The following is a 12378-nucleotide window of genomic DNA, read 5'->3' as shown; positions in this document are numbered from 1 at the left end:
GTGTCAGCCCATTTACAGCAGAGGAAACCAAGTCAGAGAGGGGAGGTAACTTGCCCCAGGCTACCCAGCCAGAAAGGGAAGAGTTTGGATTTGAACCCAAATCTGTCAATTACTAGAGCTGGCTAGTGTCCTTCCACACGTCACAGAGGGTTAAATGGGTGAGGATGAGGCAGAAAGGAAAGTGAATATTAAATTCAGTTTTTAAAATGTATGCTGTGCACCTGTTGTGAGCCAGGCCACGGAGATGAAAAGTACCCAGCGCCTGCTCTGCAGCTGCTCGTGGTCCAGGCTGTGTGCACTGCTAAGCCCACAGACCAGTCTTCCCTTCCTGGTTCAGCAGCTGACCTTTCTCTGGGCCCCTTGACTGGTTTCTGTCCTGCTCCCCACGCCATGCAAGGTCTGCAGTCCCAGTCTGGGACTTGGTACTGGTCTCCCTGGATGTCTGTGGACCCTCACGCTTTGCCTCTCAGCTGCTTTCCTCATTTCCTTCATCATAACAGTCCTCTGGGTGAAGGTCAGGGAGGTTAACTAGCTGGTTCAAGGTCACACAGCTAACAAGTGGAAGAGCCAGGATTTGATCCCACATCTATCTGACTCCAACGCCCAAGGCCTCTGTGATCCTGTCTTCCCCAGGACCATCACGCCCTTCTCTTTTTCACCTCCCCGGTTATCCCCCGGGAAGTTACTTGCTTTGAGCAAAGCCCCTGGGGAAGCCAGTTTTGCACTTGTTAGCTGGAGGGAGCTGATGCATTTTGGAAACTACCCAAGAAAAAGACACTTGAAATAACTTTTCTCCATAGCTCTTGCTGCCAACATGCACTGAACCCTGAACAGGAGCAGGCCTCTGCAGGACTCACATCGATGTCCGTTTGGCTGGCATTTACAGCTGACCGTGCACTTTCCAACTCATTACCTCATAGATCCTCACGGCAGCCCTGGGATGGGTGTCCTGAGCCTCCTTTTACAGGCAAGGAAGCTGGAGGCTCAGGAAGGTAATGGGGCTTACTTAAGGTCATGTCCCCACCTGGAGGTGACCTTGGATAAGTCACGTTCCCTCCCAGAGCCTCAGGTTCTTCATCTGAGAAGAGGGTGATGGCGTTGGCTTCCCAGGGCTGCTCCGAGGGTAAGGAAGAGAAGATGGTGGGAGGGGCTCGCACAGAACCTGACTCCTGAGAGGTACTCCACAGCTGGTAGATGCACTTGACTCTCCAGACAAAGCACAGGTCACAAACATGTAGAAGTAGGGTAAAGAAAGGCCAGGTGTAAGAGCCTCTCAAGCTGCCACTGACGCAGGCAGGCCGGCCGGCTGCTGCGGACAACGGAAACAATGGCTGGTTTGTATTGTTTAACCCGCTGCACGTGTTGTCTCATTTCATCTTCGTCACAAACGGCAGGAGGTGAATACAGTTTTGATCCCCATTTGACAGATGATGAAGGAGAGGTGCAGACAGGTTAAGGAAGAGTGAATCGAAGAGCAGTTTTTCAATAGAAAAGAAAAAAACCACTCAAGCTCAGAGTATTACAAGCCTTTACAGTAGCGATGTCCAACCTTTTTCATCTCATGGCACACATAAACTAATTATTAAAATTCTGCGGCCTACCGAATATATATATATATTTGCTGATCAGACCAAAAAAAAAAAAAAAGGTATAATTTTGATTCATTCACACTGGATGGCTATTGTTATGTTGGCTGTTATTTAAAAAAAATCTTCACCTGAGGATATGTTTTATTTATTTTAGGGGGGGGGGAGAGAAACATTGATCTGAGAGAGAAGCATTGATTGGCTGCCTCCCATATGCTTCCTGACTGGGAATCAAACCCACAACCTAGGTATGTGTGTGACCAGGAATCAAACCTGCAACATTTTGGTGTATGGGGCGACACTCCAACCAACCGAGCCACCCGGCCAGGGCGGCTGTTGTCGTTTCTTTATTTGACAATCGAATGGAAAAGAGGTCAGTGCCCCTGACTAAATAGTCAGGTGTTGCATGTTTTAAAAACTCTTGTGGCACGCCAGTTGAAAATCACTGCTGTAAATGAATTCTCTTCCCCAAAAATACCCCTCTAAAATTTTTCTCCAGAACATGCTTCCCTTCCTTCCTCAACCGTCTAGCTCTCAGTGACATTTTTGACCACGGAGTTCATTGATGGCTCCCTCCCTTAGCCTGAGGTTCAGGAGCCCCTTGGAATCCTGGCCCCTCACCTGCTGGGCCAGGGCCAGGGCCAGGGCCAGGAGTGAGGCTGTGTCTTATACATTGGGAATCTTTGCTACAGCTTTGGAAGTGGGGAGGACCCTGCTTTATATTCAGCTGCACCCCTGACACATGGTGCAGACCGCATCTGGTTAACAAATATTGTATTTCAAATATGTTACTGGAAGAACCAACCCCAGGCCGAGGGGGAAATTCCCCCTCGAGTTCCCTTCCCTCACCTGGTCCGAAATCCGGTCGATTCCCTGGGTATTCCCACGTCACTAGACACCAAGATTGGGGGACTAGGTGACTGCTTTTGGCTCCACTAATTGGTCAGACATAACTGGTCCAAGCATTTCTCTTTGGCATTTCCTCAGTTTCCTTTTGTTTAAAATGCAGGAGGAAAATAAAAGAAAGCAGGGCTAGGTTGGGGTAGAAGCTGCAAACCTGCCACTTGGGAGAGCAGCTAGCTTAAAATACATTTGTTTGTTTTGCTCAGACCTTAAAATACAATTGAACAAGTGCCAATGTTTAAAAATTGGGAGATTGTGCATAAGAATCTAGATTTCTGGCTTCTCTTAAAATATTGGAAGTGCTACCTGCTCTGGGGTTGGCCGGAGGTGGGTGAGGCCATTGAGATGGGCAGCTGGTCATCAGTTCAGCCTTCTCCTCATCTAACTTCGCTGAGGGTGGGCTCTCGCCTGGACTCAGGAGGGCAGGGATTTATAGTGCCTGGCGAGTCAGGGCTCCTGGGGGAAGAGAGTGGGCTTATCACCTAAAACCTTTCCCATTTACTTAACAAACTTATTATATAACAAGTGTTGTTTTAAACATACCAGGTATAGTCCTAAGCCCTAATCACATCCCCGTAAATTACGTAATTCTCAGAACAACCTCGGGAGGTGAGTACCACTGTTATCACACTCCCCTTACAAATGAGGACACGGAAGCACAGAGGTTAACTTGCTCACCCAAGGCCATGCGGCTAGTAAATGGTGGGACTTGAACCCTGGCAGTCTGGCTCCCAAATTTGTGCTCTAACCATGGCATGATACTACTCACCCCCTTTCCTGGGTTAGTGATCAGACTTGTGGCTTTGTCCAAGTTTCCACGTTCCAATATGAAAACTAAATATCGCCCTTCCCCATTTCTCCTTCTCTCCTAATAATTACTTCCCTCCCTCATATGCTAATCAACTCCTAATTCTCTCAACAATTCTGTAAGGCGCAGCAGGTACTACTATTATCTCTATTTTAAGACGAGGAAATGGATGCACAGAGAGGTTAACTGACTTGTCCAAGGTCATGCAGAGCCAGGGTGTGATGTAGGCCATCTGGCCGCAGAGTCTGTGCTCTTGGCACACTTTATCTGCCCCCAAAGACCCCCACCTACCCTTGACATTCATTTCTTCCCTCCTTTATTTCTTTACTCACCCATCCATCCAACACTCAACTCAGACCCGGTACTGAGTATGGGGGACCTCTTAAGGTGCATTGAGGCTGGCTGGGGCAGGAAGGTGACATCCTGCTGTCAGAAGAGGAACTGCCCATGACCACTCCCTCTATGGCTGAGGCCAGTGAAAGAACTGGTTCCCAACTAACAGAACTCAGGAGGAAGCAGCAGAGGGAAGCTGGGTGGCCCCTGGCAGCTTCCTGCAGGGCAAGTCCTCAGCAAGGCACTTAGAGAGTCAGGGAGACCTCAGCAGCCCCCACCCCCCACCCCAGAGTGACTCTTAACCGCTGGAGCACCAACCAGCGTTTTAGTCTTGATTCTGCCACTGACCTCATGTGGAACCTTGTACAAGGGGCCTCCCCGTTCCGGGCCTCAATTTCCCCATATGTAAAATGAGAACATTGGACTACTCGAGGTCACAAGTTGGCAGCTCAGAGTCCAGATCCAGCCCAAGGATACATTTTGCCTGAGTAATTCTAGAATGCTTTTTTTTAAAAAATAAATTTTTGTTTTAGAGCAATTTTAGATTTATCAAAAAATTGCTGAGAAAAGTACAAAGTTCCCACTTATTACACATCCAGTTGCCCCCTTTATTAACAGCTTATATTAGTATAATGCATTTTTCACAATTATAAATAAATATTGAAATGTTAATATGAAGTAAAGTCCATACTTGCTTCAAATTTCCTTAGTGTTTACTTAACACTAAGGATCCCATCCAGATATCACATTACATTTAATCCTCATGTGTCCTTTGGCCCCTCTTGGCTGTGATAGTTTTGCAGAATTAAAAAAAATTTTAAGGCCTTAGAAGGAGTGTTTTGGGGTACTTAAAATATTCTATAGTTTGATCTGGGTGGTGGTCACATCTACAAATATATGTAAAAAATCATTATTACATTTAAGATTAGTGTACTTTTCCCATTTTAATGGACGTGCATCATGCCTCTACCAAAAAAAAAAAAAAAAATTTGAATGTCTCTCTCCAATTTGTCACAGTCTCCAGCACTCTCTATTATATTCCACTCCAAGTCTATCATTCTTTGGTATCGCTGGTTTGGCATCTGTAGTCACCACATGGTATATTATTAGTAAGCCACTTCTAGCTCACTCATCTGAAAAATGAGTGTACTGATATTTTCTACCTGATGAGGCTACAGTGAAGATTAACTGAGATAACATACATAAGTTCTTAGCACAGTGCCTGGCACATAGTAAGTGTTCAATAAATGGGAACAATTATTATTATTATTGCTCACGTAACATTTACATTATTAAAACAGGTACACAGTCTTGTTTCTCCTTAGAGCAAACCCCACAGTCTCCCTTCTCTGACTCCTCTTGTTTCTCTATCCCTCCCTGCTAGGGAAGGCCCAAACTCTGATGGCTAGATGGTGGAAGAGACAGAGACAAGCCTGCAGAGATGGCCTACATCTGCTAATAGAACCAGGGGACCCTTGAGGATGACCCTTAGACCTAACCTCAGTGTCTAAGGAAACTTTGGTGAAAGTTGGAGTCTCAATCCTTCCCTTATTAAGGAGCCCCTTGGGGTGCAAGGAGTTCCGCAGGCCTAACATGTGCCCTCAAAAGCTGCATCCTCTCTGCCTCAGGGGTTCCCCCTGGCTAAGGATCCCTGGGACAATGGGGATGTTGAGGGCTTCTGGAGGTGGGCTGTGGAAACCATGGAAGAAGGTAATTCCCATGCTGCTCTCTGCGGGCCCAGCCTGCTGTGGGATGACAGCTCCCCTGTGTGATGTCTCTGGACCTGTTCCCAGAAGCAATGCCTTTAGTGCTTTAGGGGTCTCAGATGCTTTAGGGGGATCTCCTGCAAGGAGAAACCAAGCTCTAGGAAGGATGTGCTGAGAGGCAACACAGACCAATAAAGGTCAATGAGATGGTGATGGGAGCAGAAAGAATAGGGAAGGGGGTTAGGAGGCCAGACTGGGGCCTGTCCTGCCCTCTGACTTGCTGTGTGACCACTGGCAAGTCCCTTTCCCTCTCTGAGTCTCCCTTTCCTGATATTAATTATAACAATAGCAATAACAATACTACCATTAAATAGTAACAGTGATGATGGCCATGATCATGGTGGTGGTGGTGACAGTGGCTCCTAATTTAAGCATGAGGCACAAGATAAGCCCTTTATGTGTTTGCAGCATAATTTCATCTTTATAAGCATCCCATGAAGTAGGTCCCATAATTATCTCCACTTCACATGTGGAAAAAATGGGGGTCAGGGGGTCAAGGATTTGTCTAAGGCTTCCCAGCTGGCAAGCTTACAGACACAGGACTTGAAGCCTGGTCTGATGACTCAAAGTCTGAGGTCATACCCTAGGTGGTCTCCCAGGTAGTTGCACCTGTGAAACAGGCAGGTCGCCTAAAGCGTCTTTTAACTTTCCTTCTGGTGCTGACTTTGTGGCCTCTATTCACAGAGTAACAGGGAGCAGTGATGATGCTCAGAGCTATGGAGCACCTACCTGTGCTAAGGGGCTGCATTTATCATCTCAATTGATCCTCACAACAGCCAGATAAAATAGGTGCTGTTATCACCACCTCCATTTTACAATGTGGGAAACTGAGGCACAGAGAGACTGAGTCAAATGCACACAGATGCACACAGGTGCCAGGATTTGAACCTGGGCAGCCTGGCTCCAGAGCTCACGTTCCTGCACACTTTAGCGGCCCTCTGGAGAAAGGGCTCCTACAGAGCTGTGTGAGCCAGAGACTCTTCCCCCATGCAGGGCTCCTCTTCAATTCCAAAGGGCCCCTGTGGACCAGGCCTCACCCTCAGCCCTCCCTCTCAGCCCAGGATTCAAAGGCTTGAGGTCCCTCCCCTGATACTAAGTTGTTTCCATCTCAGCAATCCCCTGCCCTGGAAATCCAGGTCCCTGAGAGGATCAGCCAGTCCAGGGCCATGGGCAGTGCCCAATGAACCCACCCTCCCATACCTGGGTTGGAGATGGTGGTGAATCCCCCGGTGACCCCGCTGGGTCCCAAGCCACAGACACAAACCCCTATTCTGACCTCTTGGCTTCAGCACCAACAGCCGCTGCAGAGTCTGCAGCCTGCCGCTACACCCTGTGTGGTGGCCACGGTGCCTGGCTGCGTCCTGCTCCCAGCAGGGCTGCCTTCCTTTTGGGCCTTGGGATCAGGGAAGGGGGGAGGCCGAGTGGGGAGGGGCCGGGGAGCATGGCTGGCCACCAGGGGCCAGGGGCTGGCTTCCGCAGGGCTGCGTGATTGGTGAAACAGTGGCTCTGCCAAAAGCAGTGTGGGTGGTGGGCATTTCTATGTCACAGCTTCCTCCTGGGCCACTGTTCACTTGACGTTTCTGATCCTATCAGCGGTGCCCTGGCTCCAGTCCTGGCTACCTGGAAGTGCTTTTTGTTCTGAGGACTCCCTGTACGCTGGCTGGTGTAGAGCAGCCCTGAGAACCTGAGGAAAGGGCAGCAGCTATGTGTGCATCTAGCACCCAAGAACGGAGGTTTCCAAGGAATCAGACCACATGGCTGTGAACACTGGGCAGAGGCCAGGCCAGGAGAGGTGGGGAGGGCCTGGGCCAAACAGCCCAGATCTCACCTCTTTCAGGAAGCCTCCCTGGACTACAGGGGAAAATGGTGACAGACTATCCCTCCCACCCTGTCTCTCGGCCCCATGACACTCCTTGCTTGCTCCCTCATAACATGCCCAACCCCCTTCCCTGGGTTTACAGAGAACAGGAAAAAACTATTCCTTGTTTCCCATGAAGCAGAGCCCATGTCCCCTCTCCAACATCACTGCAGAAGTAGCTTTTCCACACCCGTGGTTTCCAGCTCCTATATCTTCCTTCCCCTTCACGTGCTCACGTTTGTTTTATTGTAAACATTTCAGGTGTAACTCACCCCTGACTATTTCATTTTTAAGTGAATTGATATTTTGCTAATCACAACAGCTCCTATTTGACAAATAGTTGAACATCTATGTCGCAAACATATTATTTAGTCAACGTAGCAACTTCTTTCGCTTCCCAGACTCTTTCGCTTTTTAAAATACAATTTAAGTCACACAGGTACTAGCATATGTTCAAGCTAGTGCAGGGACCACAGTGCTGGAGATTCCTGTGGGGTGGCTGCTGGGGGAGATGTGAGGCTCCCCCAGGCATGTTTACCTCTGCTGCCCCTCACTAAGCAGCCCCAGATTGCTGCACATTTTAAGCGTGTGGCGTCTTATTTTCCTGACTGGTTTGTCTCCGCTCGTGGCTTAACTCCGCAAGCTCTCCAGGACTGTGGTGTTTGCTTCCAGTCGCAAACTCCCTCTCCTGCAACTTCATAACATACCCCACCCAGTGGCCTCCTAGCATTTCCTTTATTCAACAAGCGCTAAGCTCCTACTGTGTGTCAGGGACTAGGGATACAGAGATAAGCAAGACCTGGACTCTGGGCTCAGGGAGGGATCATGAACACATTGATACATGTGCTCAGAGAAGTTAGATCACTTCCTCTGGGTCACACAGGTAGGAGGAAATAGGGCACGAACGTCACATTGACTTGAGTCAAAGCCCCAAGCAAGCCCTCCCCCCCCCCCCCCCCCAGCCCAGGGAGTTTGGGGTTTAGTGGGAGAAATGTAACTAAACCACCAAATGAAACATGTCACGATACATTCTACAGAGGCACATCTGAAAAGGCCAGAGGGGATAAAGTGACTAATTTTCATGGGGGTGGAAATTACATTGGGGATGGTCCCAGGGGAGGTGAAACCTGAGAAGGGTCTTATATTCTCTAACTTAAGAAAACATAACTCATGTTGTTAAAATTGTGTCTAAAGTAAGAGTCAACTGGCCTCGAGTGAGGAGTTATTTACATATAAAATGCCTGAACATGAAGTGCATGAACCTTGTGCCATATTTATGCTTTGCCATACAACAGATAGTGAGGTCCCCATCCTTGGAGGTAACTAGGAAGAAATTAAAAAGTTACCAGTCAAGGATTCTGGATAAAGCTTCTAGCCTTGGGTGGGATTGTGGAGGAGTCCTTGGTTCCTTCTAATGATAAGATCCTACCAGTTTTATTATTCTCGACCTAGTGAAAGGAAGGCAGGTCCCTTCTTATTTCCCCCACTGACCTGTGGAGGGGAACCCTCAACCCTGGGTAGGCCAAGGCTGAGGGCAAGACCTGAGGGAGCTCAGCGACACCTGGGAGCCCAGCAGCCTTTGACTCAGACACAGCAAATAGTTTTTAGCAAATGCCTACCAGGCCGATGGGTACTGGTTCCCTCAACAGCCTCCCCTGGCAGCCGCTGAGGCAGGGACACCTCACCACAGTCAGCTTGAGCCACCAGGCCTGCACAGAGAGGGGAGCAAGTGCCCCAGGTCACACAGCAGCCTCTGGGAGAATAGTCCTGTGGGTATGGGAGGTTTCCTGTCCCACCAGATACTGGAGTTCTTGGAGACCACTTCCGAAAGCCCTACAGAGCTGGCCAGAACCCACCTGGTCCAAGTCCCTTGTTTGCAGGGGAGGAAACTGAGGCCCAGAGAGAGAAGGAGAGTGCCTGCTGGGGGGCCAGCATCACATGAGGTCCTTTATCGACTTTCCTCATCTGTGAGGTAAGAACCATCTCTGCTTTGCACATGGGGAAACTGAGACTAAAAAAGTGGAAAGATTCACCTGGGATCACAGAGCTTGGACTAGCAGTGTTGGGATTCGAACCCAGCACCTGGTGCACTTGCACTTGGTCTGGTGCATTCCGACCAGTTTACAGTGTGTTGTCCTCAGTGGTGTCTGTGGTGTTGGAGATACAGGTTGTTTGCTCTCAGTTCAAGTGATGTGGGAACTTCCAATATTCAGGGGGGGAAGCTTATTTTAAGAATGAGGACTTGGCAAGAAGGGGGTGTCTACCACAGACCCGCTCAGGGACCCTGGCCAAGCTGGGGATGCTCTGGGGGTGATGGGCTCCGGGTTCCTCTGCACATCTGGACTTCCTGTATAGGCAGGGACTCAGGGTCTCATTCCAGAATGAAAGCGACATGACTGATCAATGATCTGACCGCACAAAGGGTGACTGGGGCTCTCCTGTGGTCCTCGGAGAACGCGGGAAGGACATTTCCCCCTTCAAGGTGACATTTCTCGCTTCAAGACAGGAAGCGGTCCAGGAAGGAAGCCTTTTCTCCTGACTCTTGGAGATCATTGCTGGGAAGGTCCCTGGTGGCCCCGGTACCCACCTGTGACCTCCTCTCAGGCTAGGACCCTGGCTTCTCATGGTCCCAGAGTCCAGCACACATTTGCGCTGACAAAGAGCGTGAGTTCCAACCCACTTCCCCTTCGTGTAATGGCAGAGACCCGCACTGGAGTTTGTGAAGGCCGAGAGTCAAGGAGAAATCTTTTGGAAGCTAAGGAGTATGATTTTGAGAAGCATGTTGCTCTTTTGGAAAATAATGCAAAATGTTCTTTGAGTCTACTTGAGAAATGTCATGAACAAACTGGCAGCCTGTTCAGAATCAGCTTCAGTTATGACAGTGTTATGGGTTGAACTGTGTCCTTTCCTCTTGCAAAGATACGTGGGAACCCTAACCCCCAGTACCTGTAAATGTGACCTTATTTGGAAACAGTGTCTTTACAGAGGCAAGCAAGTTAAGATGAGGCCATTAGGGTGGGCTCTGATCCAATACAACTGGTGTCCTTATAAAGGGGAAATTCGGGCACGGAGGCGGATGTGCACAGAGGGCAGACGGTGTGAAGGGGGATCAGGATAACACACTCGGAAGCCAAGGAACTCCAAAGATCGCCACCAAACCACCAGAAGCTGGGGGAGGAGGCAACAGATTCTCCCTCTCGGTGCTCAGAAGGAACCAACCCTGCCAAGACCGTGATGTTAGACGTCCAGCCTCCAGAACTGTGAGACAACCCGTCTGTTATTTTAAGCCGCCCAGTTTGAGGTGCTTTGTTGCAGCAGCCCCAGCATACAATATGGGTTGTAAACGGTTTATTCCCAGCACTTGTGCAGTTGAGAGAGACTGACATGGTCCCAGTGGAAAGGGGCCTGGGGCCCTCACAATTTGAGACCACTGTTCCCACTGGGGCCACCAGGGGACAGAGGCCCACTGAGCAGCCACGGGTATCCTAGGCCCTCTGCTGGACACATCAGGATTTTTCTCCCACCCAGTGCTTCCAATAGCGTCTAAAGCAGGGGTGGGGAACCTTTTTTCTGCCAAGGGCCATTTGGATATTTATATCATTCGCAGCCCATACAAAATTATTTACTTAAATATCAGTCTCTATATTTGGTCAAAGATTTAATTAACTCACCCCTAATGTGATGGCTGGAACTGTTTCTCTTTGGCAAGGCCTTGGCAGGGCTAGACCAAATGATTTTGCAAGCTGTATACCACTTGCGGGCCAGACATTCCTCACCCCTGCTTTAAAGGAAGGGCTTCTTACTCCCATTTTAAAGAATATAACACTGAGGTGGGAGAGCATTTAAACTGCAGAGGACTGCACAGCCAGGACTGCGAGCTGTGTGGCCAGGCTGTCAACACCGTTCCACACCGACGCAACCCCCCTCCCCCCAAATAGATCTGTGCAGAAGAGCTTCCTGGAGTTAACAGGTTAGTACCAGAGGTTTGGGGTGCACTGACCCAATCTCTTTGCTGTATTTCAGACTCTGGCCACAGGGGAGGGTGTATGGTTTTCTCCATTCTCTCATTAAGGAAAGCAGGAAGGAAGGAAATGTTCCAACTGCTTAAAAGGATAAGGCATTTAAGAAGCCTGCAGGACTTTTACAGCCCCCGTTGGTGCCAGCTCTCAACTTTTACAGAGCCCTTCGCATGCACGGTCCACCACCATCACCCTGCCCCTCAGGTGGGAATTACCATTCACATTTGAAGGGGGATGAGTTGCTTTGCAAACTGGTGTTAGTTATGACCGCTTAATACATTGCTCCAACATGGAAATTCTACCAATCACACTAATTTATAATGAAGGATGCCTGTAATAGGTCTTTCCACTGAGGGTGTTTTGGGTGTTATTGTGGCACAGACTTGGAGTTTTTTTATTTCCCATAAATGTTCTCAGACCCGATTATCCTCCCAGTTCATTTTCTCTCTGGATGCTCTGGAGGGATTTCCCCACTCCCTGATCTAGGAGGTGACATTTCTCCACTTAGGCTACAATGGCTCATTTGCAGGCAGGTCAGGCTCTGGGAGGCCCTTCTTTGGCCACTGGGGAGCCAGGAGGCTCTGGGGAGGCAAGTTCTGCCATTTCTGGTTGCTCCTGGCTCCTGGAGGGCCTGACCCCACCTCACACACCTGCATCCCCTGACCCAGCCGGGAACGGGTGCTGCTGAATGCTGCTAGCAGGTGACCTTGACCTCAGACTTGGAAATGCAGACAGAGCTGAGTTTGATTGCTAGTTTCCCACTTTCCTCCACTTCCACGGCATTTTGCTAAAATACTGGACTCTGGAGCCAGACCTCCTGGGTTTGAATCCCACCTGGGGTAAGTGAGGTAATACTTGTGCTTCAGTTTCTCCTTTTACAAGGTGGGGATAGTGGTTGTGACCACCTTATGCGGCTGTTGTGAAGACTAAATGATTAATATTTTTAAAGTACTTAGAACAGGGCCTGGCACATAACTAACACTATCAGGTGATGGCTATCATTATTGTTATTGCTATTGTTATTGTTATTAATTCTTTCAGCCAATATGGATCAAGGACCATATGTGTGGAGTCAAGATGACCAGCTTTGCTACTTACTTGCTGA

Source organism: Miniopterus natalensis, chromosome 15 (assembly GCF_054644295.1).
Source record: "Miniopterus natalensis isolate mMinNat1 chromosome 15, mMinNat1.hap1, whole genome shotgun sequence".
Classification (NCBI taxonomy): domain Eukaryota; kingdom Metazoa; phylum Chordata; class Mammalia; order Chiroptera; family Miniopteridae; genus Miniopterus; species Miniopterus natalensis.
This window is presented reverse-complemented; position numbering follows the sequence as displayed.